At 35.7% G+C, this 24,908-nt stretch overlaps 1 protein-coding gene across 5 annotated transcripts in view; it reads right to left on the bottom strand.

Annotated features, from left to right (window-relative positions):
- ARHGAP42 (Rho GTPase activating protein 42) overlaps positions 1 to 24,908 on the bottom strand; it is a 309,228-nt gene that overhangs the window by 155,041 nt on the left and 129,279 nt on the right. The window lies entirely within an intron of this gene.

Raw genomic sequence — 24,908 nt, 5'->3', positions numbered from 1 at the left:
TTAAAATTGAACAATATAAAGGTCTTCTTTTTTTTTTTTTTAGAATTTTTTTTAATTTATTTTTTTATTTATTTATGATAGTCACACAGAGAGAGAGAGAGACAGGCAGAGGGAGAAGCAGGCTCCATGCACCGGGAGCCCAACATGGGATTCAATCCCGGGTCTCCAGGATCGCGCCCTGGGCCAAAGGCAGGCGCCAAACCGCTGCGCCACCCAGGGATCCCATATAAAGGTCTTCTATTTGCCACTAGAATGTTATTCTACAGCTGCAAAATACAATAAGGCTCATTTTTTCTATTTAATTAGATTTCTTACACTTGGAATTTGCCTGAATGTTCATATATTTCCAAACCTACTAAAATAGTACCTGATTTCATTTCAGTGAACAGCATATTAGCTCCAAACTCCAAACTGGGATTTACTTACACTTTAAAACAGATAAATATTTTTCTCTGGATCTGTAAGAATATTGTGAAGAAGGAGTTTTCGGTGTGGGAGCCAGAGACTAAATGCAAGAAACAGACATTTCTAAGAAAAACAATATGGTGGGAGGTAATCTTCAACAGAAGAAACCTTTAGAAAGCATTCATATTAAACACAGACTCTTAATGTTCTCACACACAAAAAAAATAGTAATTATGTGACAGGATAGAAGTGTTAGCTAAGGCCATGATGGTAATCATTTGGAAATACATATGTGTGTCAAGTCAACCCACACACTTTAAACTTAACACAGTATTATATGTCCATGATATCTCAATAAAGATGAATGGATATTTATAGTTAACAAACAAAATTTATAATTTACTACTGTGATAATATGATCCATTATATAATTAGCAAATGCTAAGATGAAAACTCTATTTTTAAAATATATAACTACTTTAAAATAGGTTAAAGAGTATATGAGTTTCTTATATCATCTTCTGACTTTGCCATAAGTCTAAAATTATATCAAAATTCTAAAATTTCAATAAAAATGTTTTACTTTCACTTAGTTTCACTGAACTTATTGTTCTCTAGTTAAGTTTTTTTTAATAATAATTTTTTATTGGTGTTCAATTTGCCAACATACAGAATAACACCCAGTGCTCATCCCATCAAGTGCCCCCCCTGAGTGCCCGTCACCCATTCACCCCCACCCCTCGCCCTCCTCCCCTTCCACCACCCCTAGTTCATTTCCCAGAATTAGGAGTCTTTATGTTCTGTCTCCCTTTCTGATATTTCCTACCCATTTCTTCTCCCTTCCCTTCTATTCCCTTTCACTATTATTTATATTCCCCAAATGAATGAGAGCATATAATGTTTGTCCTTCTCCAATTGACTCATTTCACTCAGTATAACACCCTCCAGTCCCATCCACGTTGAAGCAAATGGTGGGTATTTGTCGTTTCTAAAGGCTAGTTAAGTTTTATTTCTCAAATTCCATATCTAAGTGTACAAAGATAGTAAACCCAAAAATGAAAACTAGAGTGTTAGTGCCTTCCATGATTATCATTCTCTAATTCCCAGAAAAATATGACGGATCTTGAAAAGAAAACTTAAAATCTTTGTATAAAGACATATAAAGTAGATCAATACTCAAAATCTCTTCTAAGACATCAACAATCAACTTTAGATACCTCTGACATCCATCACTGATTCCCTTTGTGAGCTCAGACAGGCATCTCTCCTGATGTACTATGTAGGCATCTTTCTAGAGAGAGATGAGTGGAAAGTAGCAAAGTAGTTCACTTTTAATTCTCACACACTAAATCTTTGCTCTCATGAAATTCCAAATACATAAACACACTCACATCCAGAGTTTACAGAGGTAATAAATACCTGATTCTGCCTTTACACTAAAGTTTACCCAAGGAGGAAGACAGTGTCATGAACACTTATGTGTAATTTGGAAAAATGGTAACAATAAAGGCTAACATTTATTGAATGTTTATGTTATGCTGGAAATAAGCACCATCTAATATATTTAAATTTAGTGAATTTAAAAATATTTCTCAAATGGAAAACTCCAACAATGACGCTGAGTAAGATGATATGCAATATACAACACAAGTACATATATTTAAAACCAAGAATACCTGGGTTTAAACTGGAGCCTTTTGCTACAAGCTGCTGTTTAATCATTCTGAGTGCCAGCTGTACCACTGCCTCCGCAACTTAACTTGTTCTAAGGACTAAGATAATGAATGCAAAACACTTAGTTCAGTGACTTACATATAGTTAAGCGCTCAAAATTTATACCTTTTAATATCTCCAAACTGACAGAGATAATCTCATTCTGTATTTACCTACTGATACATTTCTGTATCTGAATCTACAGTATTACCCTTCAGTTAAAGTGTATCTATATGCACATTATGAGAAGGTATTTTACCATAAAAGTCCTGAAAGGAAGACAGCCTGGACTCTCCCATGTCCAATCAATCACTAGGTATTTATGTATATGTCAAGCACATTGTGGAAATCTATGAGAAAAGGAAAAAACTAAGACATGAACTAAACCTTCCAGAAATTTAATGTCTACTTGAGAAGAGAGGAAAATTTTATTCATTCAACAAATATTTGATGCTCTTAAAACACTGCTAAAATTTTTCGAAAAATTGAAAGACAAAATCAATTAGTTTTACATGATACTGAGAACTACTCATAAATAAATACATCAGAATTTTAGCAACAGTAAAGATCCTTGAGAACTAAATGAGTCAAGGAAGTATTTGGAGGGTGAATGTGAACTGGATACACTGAAGAGACAAAAATATTCTAGAAACAAGGAACACCATAAATAAAGGCAAGGGGGTAAGACTAAGTCTGATATGTAGGAAAAGCGTGCAGTGCAGAAAAAAGATATATATATGTTCTTGATTTTATGATGAATTTAACATAGTACTTTCCACATAGTAAACACTCAACAAATCGTATCTATTGTTGTTTATATTAGATGTTTTTTCTCCTCTTTCTCATTTTTTCTGTTTAGTACGTCTGAAATTTATTTATTCTTTCAGTTTCACATTAATAGAATGAGTAGGAGAAAGAAAGAGGAAAAAAATGAGCAAATCCAAAAACAAAAAAAAATGAAGAAATATAGGAGATATAGAAGATATAATATTTATTAAAAATCAAGATTAAAACTGATTTTATATGAGTAATGAAGTTCAAAATCTAAAAATCATCTGTAATGTTTTAAACACATGAATATTAAAAACTAGACCCAGTTCCATTTTAACTTCAGCATCAAAACGGCTAAGTCTCAGGGTCTTAACCCCCGTACCTCTTAAGGTTTTTATAAAAATGAAAGGAGAAATATACATATTTTTGAAAAACAAGCATAGATTTGAGATATGGCAGCCTTTCGAAAAATGGTTCCTTCTTCACAGAATTTACAATGTCTACTATGTGTTCAGTCTTAGAATTTCCCATGACTTGAAGTGTAGTTATTCAAAGGTAGGAACTGAATTGAAATTAATTTAACAAAACAATACTAATCTATAGTAGATAGCCAAGAACCTATTTTTTTCTTAAGCCAGTATAACATATGTGTGGTTTTACATTTGAAATATTATGTTTTTTTGGTGTACAACAAACCGCTGTTCACCACAGCTGATTCTAAACTCAAGACATCAAAATGGAAATGCCAACATCATTTTCCAAAGGACACAAAGTGGATTTACAACCCAATTTGGCTTCTTCTGACCCTTATCTTTGTACATCACCCAGGGGAGGCATGCCTTTCATCCGCACAAACTGGTCAATCACATGGACAAAATTCTTCAATTCTGAAATCATCCAAGTACATATTAAAGAAGGTGCTTACTTTTTGGTAGGTTTACAACACCTATTTTTGCTACAGCATAATAAAGGAAAATGAGATATAAAAGTGTAGAAAACTATAATTAAAAATGTGAATCAGGATACAATTCTGGTGACTTCACTTTCATAAGGTCTGAAAAAACATCTAGAGAAATGAAATTCTGGCTCACTTCAACTCTTTCTCCCCAGATTTTTCAGTAAGAGTCTTGATGAAACTTCTTCCAGAAGGTAATTCCAGGCCGGGGCGGGGGGAGGGGTGTGTGTGTGTGTGAAGTCACAGAGTTCAGGAGATTCAAGATCCCATAATATTTGTGGAATGTGTTACTTTGCATGAACTTACTAAAAGGCTTTAGGAAAAATACAAAACCAATTTTAATATTCTCCCTAGATATTGATAATGTAAAATCTTAAAAAGGTCTTAGTAAGTTGATTGTATTTTATTTTCTGAAGTAAGACCTTTTTAAGATTTTACATTATCTTACAATTTTATTATCTTACAATTTAAATATCTTACAATTCTTAACCATTTATAATTCTAAACTTTGGATAAAAGTAATTTATTTTTATAGATATTGGTCCATTTAAAAAATCAAATTATCTGCTATTTCACTTATTTTCTGTAGCAGAGAAGCAAATCTGATATTGGACAATACTTTATGATACTGCATTTACTGAGTAAACACACTTGAACTGTGGGTGCAGTGTGTAACTTATATAAAGCCAGGCAATTAAGTTTTTACTTACCTTTTCTTTTGCTGTTTCAAGTGGTTCTAATATGTAGCCACCAGGAAGTGCTCATAAATCACCCACAAAAAGAAAGTTCTTATGTGATTAGATGAACAATTCTCCAAACACATTTGCGTTGTGTGTGTGTGTGTGTCTAACTACACACAAATTATAATTTTCTACAGATCATAGATTTTCAAGTGCTATCCTATTTCTATTAACAATTCCTATTTTGGGGGCCCCTGGGTGTCTCAGTTGGTTAAGCATCAGACTCTTGATTTCAACAGGGGTCATGATCTCAGGGTGCTGGGATCAAGCCCCACATCAGGCTCTGCGCTCACTGGGCAGTCTGCTTCTCTCTCCCTCTGCCTCTTTCCCTGCTTGCATGGGTGCATGTTTTCTCTCTCTCTCAAATAAATAACTAAATCTTTTTTAATTCCTCTTTTTAATGCTTCACTGTTGAAAACCTTACAACTCGTGTGTCAAATGAAATGAACAGCAATGGAATAAAACAAATCCAAAAGGTCATTCTTTGACTTTTACTTATTTTCCCCTTTTCAGGTTTTTGTTAAAATCCAGCTTTGTTGATACCAATCACAGCCCATCACTAATCGGTGATTATAGTGTTCCATTATCCTCAACCTACTCAATAATACCATGATAGAAGACTGCAATTTTCTACCACAAACTTTCAAAGTACTAAAAGACTCAAAGTTTTGAAAAAAATTTTTTAATAATATTCTGTGGTACTAGCTAAAGCAACTGCTTGAGAAGGCTACAACAGACGATGCTATTTACAGAAATAAAACCTAGATGGTATAGCTCATTGCAAAAATAATTTCCTGTCGAGATACCTACAGAGTCAATCCACACACAGTGGAAAGACCATAAAGATATTTCATGAGCAGACTGAACACAGTTAATTCAGAAGATACCTATAAGCAGTCTGAAATAAAAATGGATTATTTTCCCATTAGTATTTGGAACTGGGAAAATTAGATCACTTGGGATTACAGGCAAATGATCTGCCTTCTTCCAACTTCTGTCCTGTTCCCTTCTCCCAAACAGCTTCTCAGGATGAAGTTCTGGCCACTGGTCCAGAGCTAGCCTAAGGCTCAGTCCTCCATCCTGGTCAAGTTCCTCTTCATATCTACACAATAGGCAGTCCTTCTCTTGGGTCAAAAAGCCCAAGCTCTTCTAAAATAGAACTCAAAAGCTAAACTCACATAAAGTATGGATATATGAACAAGACCTTCATATAATAAGCAATACAAAGTCAAAGACCAAAACTTTTTTACTTTATATCCTTTAATGTAAGCACGTAAGCAAATTACTCTTGAAAAACCAAGTCTTCAGCTAAAAAGAAAAAAACTGCTATGTAAGTTTAGCTGAATACCACTGTAATACATTTAATTTCAACTTGAATGTCACTTACTATTTCAATATTGAATGTTGTTTATTGTACTTATTAAGCCAGTGTCTCATTATGAACTCCACCCCACTGGACATCACCTATTTAGATCCAACACTCACTTAAATTTAATATTACTTTCATATTTTCTTTACTTTTACCAGTAGTGATACTTTTCTTACTGAAATATGCTAGGTAAAGAAATTTAAGTTTTTGGAGAATGATGCTTTAGGAATCCTCCCTTATTTCTCCCTCTTCAGGAGAGTGAACTAGTTTGTATTTCATTCTTGGTTTATAACCCTGACAACTGTGTAATCTTGGTCAAGTTATTCAAACTCTCCAGTTTTGTTTCCCTTTGTTTAAGGATGATAATATGCTGGGCACCTGGGTGGCTCAGTCAGTTAAGCATCTGCTTTCAGCTCAGGTCATGGCCCTGGGGTCCTGGGATTGAGCCCTTCATTGGTCTCCCTGCTCAGCAGAGAGCCTGCTTCTTTCTCTCCTCTACCACTCTCCGTGCTTGTGCTCTCTTTCTCTCTCCTCTCAAATAAAATCCTTTTTAAAAAGGATGATAATATGCTTATTTACAAAAATAAATTTTATATGTATAATGGTCTTAAGTTGATTAGGATAAAGTTGTACTTGCTCCCTCTTAAATTCATTCTTTCATGTAAGCCAATTAAAAGGTGTATGTGTGTATGTGTGTGTGTGTGTGTGTATATATATATATATATATAGCTATATATATATTTTTTTCTTTAATAAGATCGGAAGTTGCTACTGGAGGTCTAGTATAAGAGTGAAATCTCATCAGCATATACTGAATGTCAAGACTTCTTAAATGGAACAGTGTTTATTATGGCAAATGGCAAAGAATCCTCTCTGCTTCTAGAATTTATAACTATTCCAATTAACTCAAATTAAAGTTTGTTATTTTTTAATAAAGCCATCTACACTCATGAGAAAGGAGAAAAGCATTCATTCAAGAAAGAATTGGCCATTTTCATAGAATTTAGTTAAGATAGTGAAAGAGAGGAGTACATTGCAAAATTTCGTATAATCCACTGCGATCTAATAATATCATCTCTAGGTTGTACAAAATGAAATTCTCTGAATATTGAGTTATTTAAACAAGAAATTGAAGTTATTTATCTTGGGTTTTTGTTGCTTTTAAGCTACTTTTGCTTTATTCCCTCTTTCGCAGCAATCTCTTAACAGGAGGTTATGCTAAGAATATTTTAAAGCATTCAAGCATTGTGGAAAATGTCTTTAAATACCAGATATAACCATAACATATTGCCTCCTCAACACCTGTATCTACATATTATCATCCTAATTACTACTTGAACATATATAATTCTAAAATAAAGGTGGCTAAAAAAAAACAGCAAAAAAATTAGGTCAAACTACTTTTCGGCTATAAAAAAGTAGGTATGTGAAAGTCAAAGTAGAACTGACATCTTACAAGCTACTTAAGTGCTCCAAACATCCTACACATACATTCATCATAACAAATACTTTTCTTTTGATTTTGACTAGAAAGAATGCATTTAGGAAAACACTTTTTTGAGAATATATGGCTGCATGACCTTTAGTCAGATACTGAAGTTTAATCTACCTATAAGAACACAAGTAATGTAAGAAATGCTGCAACCTCAGTTTTTCAAGGGGTTAAATAATCACTCCTGAATTTCACTGGGTAAAAACATTCTCCAAAATTACTGGTAGGTTACTCCAGACAGTCTTCTGCCTTTGGAATTCTCAGGAAATCCTGGGATCTACTGAACTTGTATATGTCTGTGGTACTGCCAATAGCATCCAGTGATGTATCCAAGTTTGTTAACACTGCAGGAGATGGCCAATGATTTTCCTGTAACACAGCTTTTCCTGTAACACATTAATGTCCTCATGCCGATAAAAATATACCTTCTCCTAGAACTCATACAGGCATTCACTAAAGTGGCAGAAGATAAAATCAATGCACAGAAATCAGATGCATTTCTATACACTAACAATGAGACAGAAGAAAGAGAAATTAAAGAGTCAATCCCATTTACAATTATACCAAAAACCATAAAATACCTAGGAATAAAGCTAACCAAGGTAAAGGATCTGTACTCAGAAAACTACAGAACACTCATGAAAGAAATTGAAGACGACACAAAGAAATGTTAAAATGTTCCATGCTCTTGGATTGGAAGAATAAATACTGTTAAAAATGTCTATGCTACACAGAGCAATCTACACATTTCATGCAATCCCTATCAAACTACCATCAACTTATTTCACAAAGTTGGAACAAATAATCCTACAACTTGTATGGAATCAAAAAGACCCTGAATAGACAGAGGAATGTTGAAAAAGAAAACCAAGGCTGGGGCATCACAAGGCCTGACTTTAAGCTCTCTTACAAAGCTGTAATCATCAAGACAGTATGGTACTGGCACAAAAACAGATACGAAGATCAATGGAACTATTTAGAGAACCTAGAAATGTGTCCTCAACTCTATGGTCAACTAACACTCAACAAAGCATAAAGAATATCCACTGGAAAAAGGACGTCTCTTCAACAAATGGTGTTGGGAAAATTGGACAACTACATGCAGAAGAATGAAGCTGGACCATTCTCTTATACCAGATAAACTCAAAATGGTGGAAAGATCTAAATGTGAGACATGAATCCATCAAAATCCTAAAGGAGTACACAGGCAGCAACCTCTGTGACCTCAGCCACGCAACTTCTTGCTAGACACATCTCCAAAGGCAAGGGGGAAAAAAGGCAAAAATGAATTATTGGGACTTCATCAAGATAAAAAATTTCTGCACAGTGAAGGAAACTGTCAACAGAACCAAAGACAGCCTACAGAATGGGAGAAGATATTTGCACATGACATATCAGATAAAGGGCTCTTATCCAAAATCTATAAAGAACTTCACAAACACAACATCCAAAAACCAAATAATCCAGTCAAGAAGTGGGCAGAAGACATGAACAGAAAATTCACCAAACAAGACATACATATGGCCAGCAGACACATGAAGAAAAATGCTATACATCACTTGGCATCAGGGAAATACAAATGAAACCACAAGCCAGAATGGCTAAAATGAACAAGGCAGGAAATGACAGATGTTGACAAGGATGTGGAGAAAGGGGAACCTGTTACACTGTTGGTGGGAATGCAAGCTGGTATATCCACTCTGGAAAACAGTGTGGAGGTTCCTCAAAAAGTTGGAAATAGAGCTACCCTATGACCCAGCAATTGCACTACTGGGTATTTACCCCAAAGACACAAATGTAGTGATCTGAAGGGGCACCTGCACCCCAATGTTCATAGCAGCAATGTCCACAAGAGTCAAACTATGGAAAGAGCCCAGATGTCCACTGACAGATGAATGGATAAAGAAGATATGATATACATACAATGGGATACTATTCACCCATCAGAAAGAAAATGGGATCTTGCCATTTGCAATGACGTGGATGGAACTAGAGGATACTATGCTGAGTAAAATAAGTCAATCAGAAAAGGACAGTTATCTATCGTATGGTCTCACTCATATGTGGAATTTAAGAAACAAAACACAGGGATCCCTGGGTGGCGCAGCGGTTTGGCGCCTGCCTTTGGCCCAGGACGCGATCCTGGAGACCTGGGATCGAATCCCATGTCGGGGTCCTGGTGCATGGAGCCTGCTTCTCCTTCTGCCTGTGTCTCTGCCTCTCTCTCTCTCTCTCTCTGTGTGTGACTATCATAAATAAATAAATAAATAAATAAATAAATAAATAAATAAATAAATATTTAAAAAAAAGAAACAAAACACAGGATCATAGGGGAAGGAAGGAAAAAATAAAACAAGACGAAATCAGAGAAGGAGACAAACCATAAGTGACTCCTAATTATAGGAAACAAAGTGAGGGTTGCTAGAGAGGAGGGGATTGGGGGGATGAGGTAACTGGGTGATGGGCATGAAGGAGGGCACATGATGTGATGAGCACTGGGTGTTATACAAGACCAATGAATCACTGAACTCTACCTCTGAAACCAATAATACATTATATATGTTAATTAATTTAATTTAAACAAAATTTTTTAGAAGTTAAAAAAAAAGAAGAAAACGTACCTTCCCTGTTCTCCCCAAGTCAAATATCAGAAATACTGTATATCTTGAGCTGAATCAATTGTGGCTTCAGGACTTTATTTTTCCCCATGTCTTATTCCCTAGTCAATGTGGCTTTATGTGGAGGGGAGCTTCAACAAATTGATAATTTATATAATCCAATGATTACCTCCTCTGCATCTGCATTTAATGCTACTGCTTCTCTTAACATTTCGCTACCCTTCTCAGTATTTACCAGTAAAAATACCTTTGGAGAGAGAAATTAAAATCATTCGTTTGTTTTAAATTCTTAATTTGTGAATTAAGCAAACTTCTAATAGTCTTCGTGATTTGTAAAAAAAAAAAAAAAAAAAAAAAAAAAGTGAAAATTCATTAAATAAATTCCCAGAGTCACAGTTTACATCTTAGTAGCTAAATGTTAATGTATTTTAATCACAATTGCTCAGTATTTCCATAACGGCAGATTGTTAAAACCTTAAGAAAGAATTAAGATATCCCAGTGTATATGTAATTTCTTAAATTGCTTATTCCAATTTTGCAATAATGGGGAAAGAATGGAAGGGAAGAAGAGGACAAGAGAGGAAGGCATTAGGCAAGATAGAAAAGCATATAAGCAAAGCAGAGAGTTACCTAATTAATATAGGGGTGACAGAGAAAGTAGAGGAAGAGAGATCGGGGGCTCACGGTGGGTAGGGGAAGGCTCACAGTGGCTCTAGGGAAGCCACTGTACATTGCTTCTCAGTCTATATTAATTCAATGGTCTTGGGTTGAAGTTAGCTAAGGTGGGAATATTTACACCATGGAAATCAGCAAGCATTACAAATCAGGGTTACATGCACGTACACATGCACGCACATACACAAATACCTAAGTGCCGGCAGTCGATCTTTTCCAGCACATCAATGCTTAGAACTAAATACCTATTTGGAAGACATCAATATTACACACAATGGGAAAGAGTGGTAACTATACAAGACTCCTTTTATTTACCTTTTAAAGCATCTCTTTCAAACATGTAACATTGTGGGCTTATAACATTTCCAGTTCAGTATGTCTTTCCCAACACCCAAAAGATACTTCTACAAGAGCACTGAACGATATACAGTATTAGCTTCACAAGTCAATCTCAGTGATAGCAGGTTTCTGTGGTGCCAGGTTGAGGAGGATGCTGAGGCTGAGGCTCTACACTGAAGGAATGATCACAGATGTCAGTTATAAACATCTCTTACTAACACGAGTGACAGTATTCACACTGTCTATATTATTACAGTTAGCTTTCCATTCCTATAAAGGTGGAGATAACGTCCTACTGGTTCTTTAACAATCACTGTCTAGGAAAATCTCTTGCCACAGTGGAAACTCAACACAACCATTGTTAAATTGATAAAGTTATTTCTGACAGCCATAATAGGTACTTGCAATAAGCTACTATAGGAAATACTGTTCCTCATACTACTATTGAGGATGGCAACAAACTAAATATTTTTGATCATTAGTATTTCTATAATATGTAGTGATATATGGTATATAACATAAGTAGCAATCAATATCTACGTAGGTAGCAATGGGAAACTAAACTCATTTATATCTTTAGAAAAAGACTCAGTCACACACACACAAAAACAATTAGTAATTTATGATGATTTTTTTCACACAAGGTTCTTTACTTAGAAATTGGTTTTGCAGGGGAAAAGAAAGTATGCACTATTGCACTTCAAGTCAAAACTCTGGAGGGCAGACTGCTATACAAATGGCCATAGTGGGCCAAAAGAGAAAGAGCAGTAACTCTTCAAAAACAAGAGATGCAAAGCACCCTCCCAATTCTCCATACTCCTTCCTCCTTAAGGTTGATTTCACTGCTGTGCTGAGCTGAAAACTAAAAAAAGAAAAACATGGCTCTACTAGATAGTAGCTGGGAACCAGGAAAGGCGTCTGAGGTAGGGGAGTATGTTGTAGGATGGATAACAAGCCTAACAGCATGAAGAGAACAGTGAACAGGTCATTCCCATCAGATAAATGCAGTAATGGATTCTAGAGCATACATATAACAATAATTACTGAACACTTACTGTGGGCTGAGAATTCTCCTTCAATTCTTAAAATAGATATATGAAAAAGGTGCTATTATTATTCCCATTTCATAGATAAGGAAATTGAGACCCAAAGAGGCTAAGTAATGTGTCCAAGGTCACACACAAATACCTGGCAGCAGAGCTACAGCATGAACCCAGCATTCTGACTCTACAGTCCGTATTCCTAACTACTCTGTCAAACCTCATATACCAATCTTACATAATAAAAAATATACTGCAGGACCAAAAATAAGACTTATCCCACAAACCATACTTGTGAGTATGGCTATCATAAGGTAAAGCCCAATGAAAAAAAAAATAAGCTGCAGAGTTAGTGACGAGATTATTTTCCTATTTCCTAATTTCTAAACCCATATATGTAGATATATTATTTTCTCTATTATTCATCTTCTTTGAAAAATGATATGGACTTTTTATTGCACCCCCAATTTCACTATTGTGCTAGTGTCATATTTATGTGTGTGATAAAAAGAAGCTGAGTTGAGTAATAATGATCTTTCTTGGCTTATGAAACGCTTAGTTGTAATAACGTAATGGTGACGTGAGAAACAGGATGGACGCAGTGGAGATTAGGAACAATTAATGTAAAATAGAAGCATCTCTTCAACATAATTCCACCAGTAAAAATTTGGGAAATGACAAAAATGGGTATTTCTTTCAGAAATATAACCATAGTAGTATTGCCTTTTCCTACATCACTTTCCGTGGTACAACACTTACTTGGGATGTTTATGTCATGTACTATCTTGATATAAACAAACACAGTAAACATTGTAATTGTAACTTGTACAATTAAGAAAAAAACAACACCAGAAGCTAATACACACACATGCAGGGTATCTTTCTTATAAACTAACCCTGGAGTGACTGTTTGAATGTGAATGTTTTCAGGATCTCTGGGGGTTAAGGGGAAGAGAAAACCTTTTGAAATAAATTCCTTAATTGAATAAACTCACAAATTGAATCACAGCATTAAAATAAAACCAAGAGAAAAAAAAATTTTAAGGATTTTTTAAGGCAGAGACACAGGCAGAGAGAGAAGCAGGTTCCTCGCAGGGAGCCTGATGCAGGACTTGATCCCAGAACCCCGGGATCACAACCTGAGCCGAAGGCAGATGCTCAACTGCTGAGCCACCCAGGTGTCCCAAAACCAAGAGAAATTAATTAAAAAAGAAAGCTTCAAAACTTTAGTACATAATGATAAAGGTCTGTGAGTACCTTATTTAAGTCCTACAATTTAGCAAACAAGTTGTATGATTTATTTTGCAAACATTTTCTTTTAAAATTACCCAGGCATTTGAGCACAGGCTCTTAGTCATAGCTGAGAATTACTTCTCAAATAAATTCCATATGTTCTAAATCTTGCCCCTGCTTTTTTCCAAAACCAGATCTGATCATAAACCATGGTTCAGTTTATACAGTTTCTACACTGTATAGCTGTCAAAAATTTTTCTTCCCCAATGAACTAAAGAACCTCTTTCAGCCCTTTATGTGTAGTCTCCTATCATGTGCTGTAAGAGTGATGTGTCAATACTAGAGAAATTTCTCTTTACAACACATGATGAAAAGCATTACAAAATATAGACTTTTCCTTATCTGTGAAAAGTATGTCCCAACAGAAAACACAATCATTTAATAAATCATTAACATCTGACCTCTTTTGGTCTTACCCTCAGGCCATGTATTACTTTCAATTCATAGAACTAGCTAAAAAAATGTTTATGATTCTTCTCCAGAAAATAAAGCTTAGAAGCTTGGAAATGATTTTCCTTCCTGATAGCAGTAGACAGTCAGAGACATTCAGACTCCAGTGCATTCATGATGATGTGCACAACCTGATATAATGCAAAACAGCAATGCTATGCTAAGGGACACCTAAGTCATCCTACATGAAATTATGAAAAGTTCTGGAGAAACAATCCCTCTCCTCTCTCTTTTTTTGCTTCCTCTTTAAAAACTGAAAGATGATGTATTTAGTGGAGAAGGAAACTCAGCTCCTGTGATGCCCAGTTTACATAAGCAATAAGAGTGTTAATGCTAGTAAAACCCTAGTTCTTATTTCAACATTACCCAGGTCCCTAAACAGAACTGTGACAAGCAACTCCCATCACTTTGGCTGCCAACAATCACATCTTATTCCCAACTTTGGGCTTTTAGGAACTCCTAATGTAATCTAGAATATGACCAAAGCTAAAACATTTTAATTAATCTAAATTAATCTAAAAATTAATTAATCTGAAAACACTAGATGAGAAAATTCACCTTTTCAGATAATTCAAGAATATAATAAAGCTGGACTGTATGCTACAATAACAAAAGAAAAAAAAACTTTGCACATAACATAAAGACGGAAAGCTCATGAAGCTTCTACCTCACTCCTGCTAAGCATACTGTCCTGAGACCATTCAGGTGTATCGTATGTTGTCTTCTTCAATGGCCTTTTGACCTGATTGAGTGTCTTTGCCTCCAAGAGAATTCTTGCAGAGTAAAGGGGGCAAAGACAAGCTCAATCAACTTACCTTAATCTTACATTTCAAGATAAAAGTCTACACCTAATCTATCCATGGACAACATAATGTAGTTTCATGCTTCAAACATCACACAGAGTGATCAATGGCTTACAAATCTTATCTGCAGCCCAGATATTTCTGCTGTCTGTAAACCATATGTTTGTCCCATCCCCAGAAGCACCTAAAAAATACACCCTCAAAGTACGTCCCAGCCTTCTCCAATTTCTCACAACCCACCCAAATCTAATTTTCTACATGGCTGCCAGAATGGTCTTTAAGAGTATGTTACTTCCCAACTTTTAGCATCTCTCCACAACTTTCAATATAAAAGACCTTTCCTTAGCCCAGTTTCCCATTATTCCTATGAAGAGGCCCCTCACTAGCTCCTCACAACTCTCCTGCTGCCTCTTCCATATGGCAAGTCTCCTCTTCCAACATATAACACAATTTATAAAGCCTAGCTCACATGGTGACCTTTTCCATAGTTTTCCTTCCCTGGTTCACTTATTCATCCCTATCCAAACAAATGTCTCTTATCCCTTATGTCTCAGCCCAAGTGTCACATCCTTGGTGAGCTTTCCTTAATATTCCCAGTGTAAGCCACAGGATTGTGATTTTATCACTGTGACGACTGATCACAGAATTCTGTAAGCCACATCGTGCCAGTATGACTTCTCAATGAAATTAGGACTATTTCTAAGGAAATTTCTATGGCTCCAGCTTTCTTCTCATTTTTTATTTTTGTATCCCCAAGGGCCTGGAGCAGTATCTGAGGCATACAGATATGGGCCAAAAAACATTTTTTGATACAAGCGTATTAGCTGAAACAAGGGTGGGGAACGACATGGGGGAAAAAGTTGAAGAAAAGTTAGAGAACAGAAAATGCCAAAGTTAAACTAAAATAAGATGCATAATGCTGGACTTTGCCTTTATACAAACTAAATGCCATTTTTCTATTCATATACTGGCCTCAGTCTCAAACAATATTCCATACACTCATATATTATTGACTGTGAAAATATTTTGAAACCACTGAGAAAGAGAAAAACTGAAGTATATAGATTCTAGAATTAAGACACACACACACACACACACACACACACAGACACACACCCTGGTTTCTTTTAGGAAAACTGAGAATTTTAACAGATAATGGATATAGATTACCTTCTGCTAGGGCACGCCAGGTTATGGATTTTCACTATACAGGCAAACAAAAGCTTAAACCCAATATTAAATTTTCATCTCTGCTTTTAAAAGGAGAATGAATGAGATTAAATTCTCCAACTGTTTAACCAATGCTAGATACCAATTTGGAAATGAAACTTGACTAGGCACTTGGGGACAGGGAGGAAAAAATAGGAAAGCTAAATGCTATTGGGCAAAACAGCATATCCTTCAATATTTATTAGGGATGAATAAGCCTGCTATCTTATCACTGGAAGCTGGCTTGCTACCCTGTGCCAAAACTTCAATGAGGCTCATCAACATCCTTGATGAAAAGAATGAGTAATGAAAAGCATAGCTTCTACTGGTCTATGAGCTTAAGAGCCAGACAGCATACTATGTACATTACTCAGGGGCTAAATCACTTTACTGTAATTGTACTGTTACAATAAGAGCATTTAGGCCAAATGGCAAAGCAAGGGCAAGCCTAGGTCAAATTGTGAAGGTAAAATTTGTTTTCAGAAAACTTCTACCTTTTCAGTTGACACTAATTCAGCTTTGTTCAGCCTTTATTCTAGTGTGTTTATTCAGGCTATGCACCATCATCCCTTTTCTCTTCCATTGGAGCTCCTTACCAAGGACTTTGTTCCCAGGAAACCTGAATTCTAAATTACCATTACCATTATCATATTCAATAAAATCTTAATGACTTCTATGGCTTCTTTCATCAAGACCTTTCTCCATGCTTCCCAACAATTAGTAAATCTGATTTACTGACAAATGCTAATCTGCTTTTTGTACACTGAGAGCTATTTGCCCTGGGGACACTTAATACAGTAAGGTGATCCAGTGGTGGGGATTTTGGTACCATGTATGGTCCAATAAGAGCAATAATTAAGTTGGTGCAAAAACAGTTGCCTGCTATAGCTACACGTGTGGCAAAATGTGAATAAGTTCTCCTCATAAATGACAACTTTATTAGAGACCAGGCTCATATCAAAATAACATGGTAAAAATGCTACCTTTTTTGGTTTACATATATAGATGATAGTGAATGAAGAACTGATAGGTATATACCCAATATTTATATATTGTTCAGCCAGAAACAACATATAAATAGTGTTGTCTATAACTTCATAATGTCTATGTCTTCATAACTTTTCAGGTGATAATTTAAAATCAATCTCATATCAATTGCTTATAAACCGAAATTAGATGTTTCCAATGATTTAGTTGGAAATGGTTCAGCCATTAAGGTGTAATTCTTGAGTTGATACCTATAGCTCAAATGGTTTTCAAGCAAATATTTACTGTGGAATACAAAGGATGTACTATTTTATAATCCATAAAGTCGAATAATCACAAAATAAAAATAAATTAAAAAGGTAATACCAGGTGACAGAAGTCACAAAGAAAACAAAACAAGTTGATGTGAGAGAAAATAATGGCAATGGGGATACTAATTTAAACTGGTGGTAAACAAAGAGCTCAATGAAGAGAAGGACCTTGAAATGAAACATGAATTATAGTAACTCCTCACCCCCTGATCCCTACTCAAAGATCTAGAAGAGTTTCAGGCAGAAAGAACATAAAGTATAAACATCCTAAGACAGAAGTATGCTTGACATGCTGATGGACAGAAGAGAAACCTGGCATGAGTAAAGCACACGGAATGGTTTGAGATCCAAGCAGAGGCAGGTAGGCCTTCAAAACCACAGTATGAAATTTAGATTTTATTCTACGTTCGCTATCACAGAAATACAGAATATGGTTGTAATGACAGAAGAATGAAAATTTTATTCTAAATAGACTTCAAATTTGTACTATTTGCCATTACTAATTATAAAAGTGTTGTACCTCCTAAGGTTTTTAAAGAGCTACTGCCACTACAAAGAATGAAATCCACAGAGTTGAAGGAAGTTCTGCCCCTAAATTGAACTCAACTCCTGCACAAACCAAAAATCAACAATAAAAAGAACTATGGAAAAACCCTTTAGTATTAACTGCCAAGAACTTCCCGTCAAATATACCCAAATACTCATAGCTTTTATCTATGACTCTACATGGATAAGTTTACAAAGTTAAAGCAACTGCTTTCTAGGGTGGGGGAAATAAAGGATTTCTGTAATCAGAATTAACCTGAATGATGACACCCATTTATCATACTCAGTGTCATCTAATTAGAAAGCAAATGTATACACAAAAATGTATATGTCTTGACTTGTCAAGAGACTGTACTTCATGGTATATCTACAAATTGAATCTATTTTTTCAAATATCAGGGTTAAGCTAGATAGAAAATAATGTAAAGCTACTGGGAAGCTGTGAGTAATCATACCTAATATTGTCCCTTGTAGAATTAAAAGATAGAAGCCCAAAGAGGTTAAAATTGCAAAGTTTATAGCAGACCCAACATTAACACAGTGCCTTATTGAATTGAAATGAGCTCATGTTTCTCCTTACTCCATGACTATTAACAATTTAACACAAATTTTGTTTTAACACTCTTCTACAATATCAGGAAGTATTGTATTTAGGTACGTCAGAGATAGCTCTACACAAATTCTACCATAAAAATAACAGAATCCTAAAAGATGAACTCCTCAGTCACCTTGCTTTAAAACAAATCCCCCCTTCCTTTTTAAACCCTTCCAAGTGGAAGCATGAAGAGAGAGAGAGAAAGAGAGAGAGATGATCCTGGTCATATTTTTCTTCTTGATATGTTCTAAATTCAAGTTTAAAAGTTAAAAAAACAGTATTAAATACTCAATGTTTATTATTAGCATTATGAAGATAAATAACTCCTATTTATATACTTTCTTTAGTGAATATCAAGGCTCTTAGGTTATTAGTGCTCAAAAGTGGGAAGTCTTAAGGAGTGTCTTGAGCCCCTCATGAACGAAAATGCTCAAGAATAGAAGAAACTTTTCCAACTTGATCCTCTTTAAAAATACCTGCAATAGAAAGATATTGATAGAAGTAAAGCAGGGCAGATAAGCTGAGACAAAGAATAGAGGGACAACTACTTTGTGATACTCCCTTGCAAAGGATGCATGTCTACTTTGTAAGAAATGCAAGAAACACTTAACTATTTTGAGAGATTACAGAGAGCATTAAAATGAGCATACTGCTCATTATATACCTGCTTTCAGAAGTTTTTCCCTCCCTCCTGACATTGTTACTTCATAACTTAACAATATAATTTAAAGACTAGTTCATATTTTTACTTTTGACTTAGCTTGTAGTCTACAGAGTAAAAAGTAAGGCCACATCACAAATATAAAAGTTGACAAGATGTCTGGCATATTACCTTTATAGTTAAAATCTAGAAAATCATTCTAGCCCTTGGTTTCTCTTTATAGCTTAAGAATCACCAATCGTTTGACATAAAACTGAACACATTGCCTAATTACAGTCACTCTTTACTGGTAGTGGTCAGCATGGTGTCAACTTTGTTCTTGGGCAAAGGTACTTCTGCTCTGCACTACCTCCAGATCTTATTCCAAAGATCTTCAAGTTACTCCTTTCCATTTTCTTCATAGTAGATCCTGTCAAGAGTGTTTCTGATTAGCTGGCAAGTGGAAGTTACAGCATGCTTAGTTTAATTAACCAGAGAATGAGAACTTCAGAACCACTGTGTTCAGTCATTCATAATCCTCTTTACTGACTACAGAGAAAGTTCAAGTCACTCTGACTTCTTAAGAAAAAGGAAACTTATCTAACATTAATGATTTATCTGAATGATCATCAAATCTCAATGACTTAGGATCTGCTGAGATGCTACCCTGCCGGAACACAAGTGTGACTATGGCCTGCCTAGAGTTTACTCTCCATTTAATCGGGCAAGAACTGAGTTAGTACTTACTACATGCTTACACACCTTACATGAGACTTAGGATGTAAGGCTACTATATTATAGTTGTGCTCTACAGATTTTATACACACACACACACACACACACACACACATAATACCTGGAAGTAGTATACAACACGTGGAAGGGCCTTGTCCTAAACAAGATTATAATTTCATGGGGACACTAGGAAAACCACAAAAAAGTTTCAAAACAATAAATATTAGTGCAAGACTAAATAAAAAGGAGGTGGAAATTGGGATGGCTTCCCAGGAATTGAGCTGGGCCATTACTTAACATATTTCATTTCTGTGCCTCATCAGTTGATCCTCAAGAACAAAGGCTTATATGCCCTATAAAAAGGCTAAATGTAAAGCTTTCTCTTTTTTTTCTCTTATACTATCATGTTCTAAAAACGATCTTCAAACTTCTTATAAAGATACCATATAGCACAATAAGGTAAATTTAAAATGAGGTTAAAAATAAAGCAAAGGAGAATAAAGATAGGGAGAGAGAAAGGGACATGTAAAATGAGTGTGCAAAATGTGTGCCCGAGGTCATGCAAGAGAACTTGAGAAGGTCAAGAACCCTGGCTCTGAACAAGGGCAGCAGTCAGTGTGTAGCAGAGTATCAAAGTCTAACCTTTGATTTTGTGTGGCATAAGCTATTGTTCAATGTTTACCACCTTTGTATTACCCAAAAAGATGACCTGAAAATCATTAAATGTTTCTTCCATTGAGCATATCTCTTCAATATTTCTTTTTGTAAATTAACTGAGAGGCATGAAAAACACTGCTTGTTAGAATCACTAACATTCAATCGGCAGGTGAAAGGTAGATAAGAGGATGTCTACTATGTAGTCTTCCCTCACACAGAACTTCACTTACTAATTCCAGCAATAGAAAAGGTAACTTCATAATAGAGTAAAATGTGGCAATCGCCATGATAATTAAAACATCAACATTTACAGCAACAGTAATGAGACAAAGTGACATGAGGAGCCTTAATTCCTGCAAATGCACAAACTGAATTTATAAGGAAACATCAGACTTGTGATAGGTAGTGTTATCACAAGTTTCTCACTCAAGTCTCTGTTGTGCTTGAAAATCTCATTAATCAGTTCAAGTCTTCTATGAAATAAGCCTTGCTACAGAGAAAAGTGAATTTAAGGCAACAGTCCTCACCATCACCCAAAATTCATGGAAAAGTACAATACTGCATAAAGTGAAGATCACCTCAGATCTCAGTAAGGTATTATAATCAAGAATACAGGTGGCCAACAGGCACATCCAAAAGTGCACAACATCACTCATCATCAGAGAAATGCAAATCAAAACTACAATGAGATATTACCTCGCACTGGTCAGAATGGCTAGTATCAAAAAGACAAGAAATAACAAGTGTTGACAAGGATGTGGGGAAAAGGCAACCCTTGTGCAGTATTGGTGGGAATGTAAATTGATAAGGCCATTATGGATAACAGTATGGAGGCTTCTCTCAAAAAATTAAAAATAGAAATACCATAAGATCAGGCCATCTCACATCTGGGTAATTATCTAAAGCACTAATACCAAAAGATATCTGTACTCTCATATTCACTGGAGCATTATTTACAATAGCCAACATATGGAAACAACTTAAGTATCCACTGACCAGTGAATGGACAAAGAGAAATGTGGTATGGATAGAGACAAAACATATAACACACAAATACATACACCGTATACACATATATAGGCATAATGGAATATTACTCGGCCATTAGAAAAGAAGGAAATCCTGCCATTTGTGACACAGTAGATAAACCCAGAAGGCATTATGCTAAATGAATTAAGTCAGGCAGAAAAACAAATACTAGATGATCTCACTTAAGTGGAATCTCTGTATCAGTTCTTTTTCTTTTCTTTTTTAAAAAAAGAGAAGAGATGGATGGTTGCCAGAGGAAGGGAATGGGTGAAATGCATGATGGAGGTCAAAGGTACAAACTTTCAGTTATAAAGGAAGTCATGGGGATAATAAAGTACACCAGGGCAACTATAGTTCATAATGCTGTACTGTATATTTGAAGGTTGCTAAGGGAGTAGATCTTAAAAGTTCTTATCAAAAGAAAAAATGTAAATGTGAGGGGAAGGATGTTAACTAGATTTACTGTGGTGATCATTTCACAATGTATACAAATTATCAAGTCAATATCAATATGTGTGGCTGCTTTCATAAGACTGATGAAACATGAAAGGAAAAGAAAATAAAGTGGAAGGAAAGAGAGACAACTCCATTCTCTGACAGTATGTCCACACAATGAAATAGTATTCAGTAATAAAAAGGAATGGAGTACTGGTATGATACAACAACATGAGCTTCAAAAACATTATGCTATGTGAAAAAAGCCCAAAACAAAACAACACATAATACATAATTCCATTTATATTAAATAGTCAAAAAACAAAAAAAGCAAATCTAGAAAAACAGAAACTAGATTATTAGTTGCCTGGGGTTGGAGATTAAGTATAAATAGGCATGAGAAATTTTACTGTGGTGATGAAATGTTCTAAATCTGGACTGTGCTGATGCCAGCACAACTGTGTAAATTCACTAAAAACAGTTGTTTAGTTAAAATGAGTGAATTTTATGGTATATAAATTATACCTCAGTAAAGTTGTAAGGGACAAAAAAGGCTACAGTGCATAGGCCATCAAAAAACAAGGCTTATTCTACTCCTACTGCATTCAGAGCCCAGCTAAAATACTGTGACACAGTCCCATACTCAACAAACTTAAAGTATAATGGAATCTTAACATTTCAAATTAAAAAAACAAACAAACAAAAAACAGAAGCTTTAAAAAAAAAAAGAGGCTAAGCCCAATTCCCGACCTTTTGAATATGAGCTATTCTAAGTGACTAGCTTCTACTGTGTTTAAAATAGTAGTGGTGCCATATGTGACCTAGGGACTAAGGATAAGACAACTGCTTCTGCCTGGTTCTCTTCACTTGGGACGTGAACTTTGAAAGTACTGATTCTGCCTGAAAAGAAGTCTACCCCTAAAGCAACATGCTGAAGAGATCACACAGAGAAAGAAGTAGTCAAGGAACCCAATGCCAGCCTCCTATTGTTTCACTCTTTTCCAGCATCAACTAGAAGACACATGAAGGGGCCTTCATGATTGCAGTCCCCAGCCTTCAAGGCACCCCAGATTACACCAAGTGCAAAAGTGATAAGCTGTCCCAGAGAAACCCCGCTCATATTTCAGATTCACAAGCAAAATAAATGGCTTTATCTCAAGCTCCTAATATTTGGGTTGGTTTGTTAAAAAAAATTGAAATTCAGATTATTTTATCCTTACCTTCTTAAAATACTGGATAGCACAATTACAATACACTTAATAGAACAAAGTAACATTCTGTAAAATGTTGAGATTCAAAGCTGAGAACTTTTAGCAATAGGCTAGTCATCTTTGTTTCAATCAGAATGTACAAACCTCGATTTCCTTTCTTGATTATAACTTTATTTTAATGTTGAATTTTACAGCAGAGATAAAAACATTAAGACTGAAGAAAGAGAAATTAAGGAGTCAATCCCATTTACAGTTGCATCCAAAAGCATAAGATACCTAGAATAAACCTAACCAAAGAGGTAAAGGATCTATACCCTAAAAACTATAGAACACTTCTGAAAGAAATTGAGGAAGACACAGAGATGGAAAAATATTCCATGCTCATGGATTGGCAGAATTAATATTGTGAAAATGTCAAAGCTACCCAGTGCAATCTACACGTTTAATGCAATCCCTATCAAAACACCATGGATTTTCTTCAGAGAGTGAGAACAAATTATTTTAAGATTTGTGTGGAACCAAAAAGGACCCCAAATAGCCAGGGGAATTTTAAAAAAGAAAACCATATCTGGGGGCATCACAATGCCAGATTTCAGGTTGTACTACAAAGCTGTGGTCATCAAGACAGTGTGGTACTGGCACAAAAACAGACACATAGATCAATGGAACAGAATAGAGAATCCAGAAGTGGACCCTGAACTTTATGGTCAACTAATATTCGATAAAGGAGGAAAGATGATCCACTGGAAGAAAGACAGTCTCTTCAATAGATGGTGCTGGGAAAATTGGACATCCACATGCAGAAGAATGAAACTAGACCACTCTCTTGCACCATACACAAAGATAAACTCAAAATGGATGAAAGATCTAAATGTGAGACAAGATTCCATCAGAATCCTAGAGGAGAACACAGGCAACACCCTTTTTGAACTTGGCCACAGTAACTTCTTGCAAGATACATCCAGGAAGGCAAAAGAAACAAAAGCAAAAATGAACTATTGGGACTTCATCAAGATAAGAAGCTTTTGCACAGCAAAGGATACAGTCAACAAAACTCAAAGACAACCTACAGAATGGGAGAAGATATTTGCAAATGACGTATCAGATAAAGGGCTAGTATCCAAGATCTACAAAGACCTTATTAAACTCAACAGCAAAGAAACAAACAATCCAATCATGAAAGGGGCAAAAGACATGAACAGAAATCTCACAGAGGAAGACATAGACATGGCCAACAAGCACATGAGAAAATGCTCTGCATCACTTGCCATCAGGGAAATACAAATCAAAACCACAATGAGATACCACCTCACACCAGTGAGAATGGGAAAAATTAACAAGGCAGGAAACCACAAATGTTGGGGAGGATGCGGAGAAAAGGGAACCCTCTTACACTGTTGGTGGGAATGTGAACTGGTGCAGCCACTCTGGAAAACTGTGTGGAGGTTCCTCAAAGAGTTAAAAATAGACCTGCCCTACGACCAAGCAATTGCACTGCTGGGAATTTACCCCAGAGATTCAGATGCAGTGAAACGCTGGGACACCTGCACCCCGATGTTTCTAGCAGCCATGTCCACAATAGCCAAACTGTGGAAGGAACCTCGGTGTCCATCGAAAGATGAATGGATAAAGAAGATGTGGTCTATGTATACAATGGAATATTCCTCAGCCATTAGAAACGACAAATACCCACCATTTGCTTCAATGTGGATGGAACTGGAGGGTATTATGCTGAGTGAAGTAAGTCAATCGGAGAAGGACAAACAGTGTATGTTCTCATTCATTCGGGGAATATGAATAATAGTGAAAGGGAATATAAGGGACGGGAGAAGAAATGTGTGGGAAATATCAGAAAGGGAGACAGAACATAAAGACTCCTAACTCTGGGAA

Source organism: Nyctereutes procyonoides, unplaced genomic scaffold (genome assembly GCF_905146905.1).
Source record: "Nyctereutes procyonoides isolate TBG_1078 unplaced genomic scaffold, NYPRO_anot_genome, whole genome shotgun sequence".
Classification (NCBI taxonomy): domain Eukaryota; kingdom Metazoa; phylum Chordata; class Mammalia; order Carnivora; family Canidae; genus Nyctereutes; species Nyctereutes procyonoides.
Note: the sequence above shows the minus strand (reverse complement) of the source record. Positions and strands in the feature narration are given on the sequence as shown.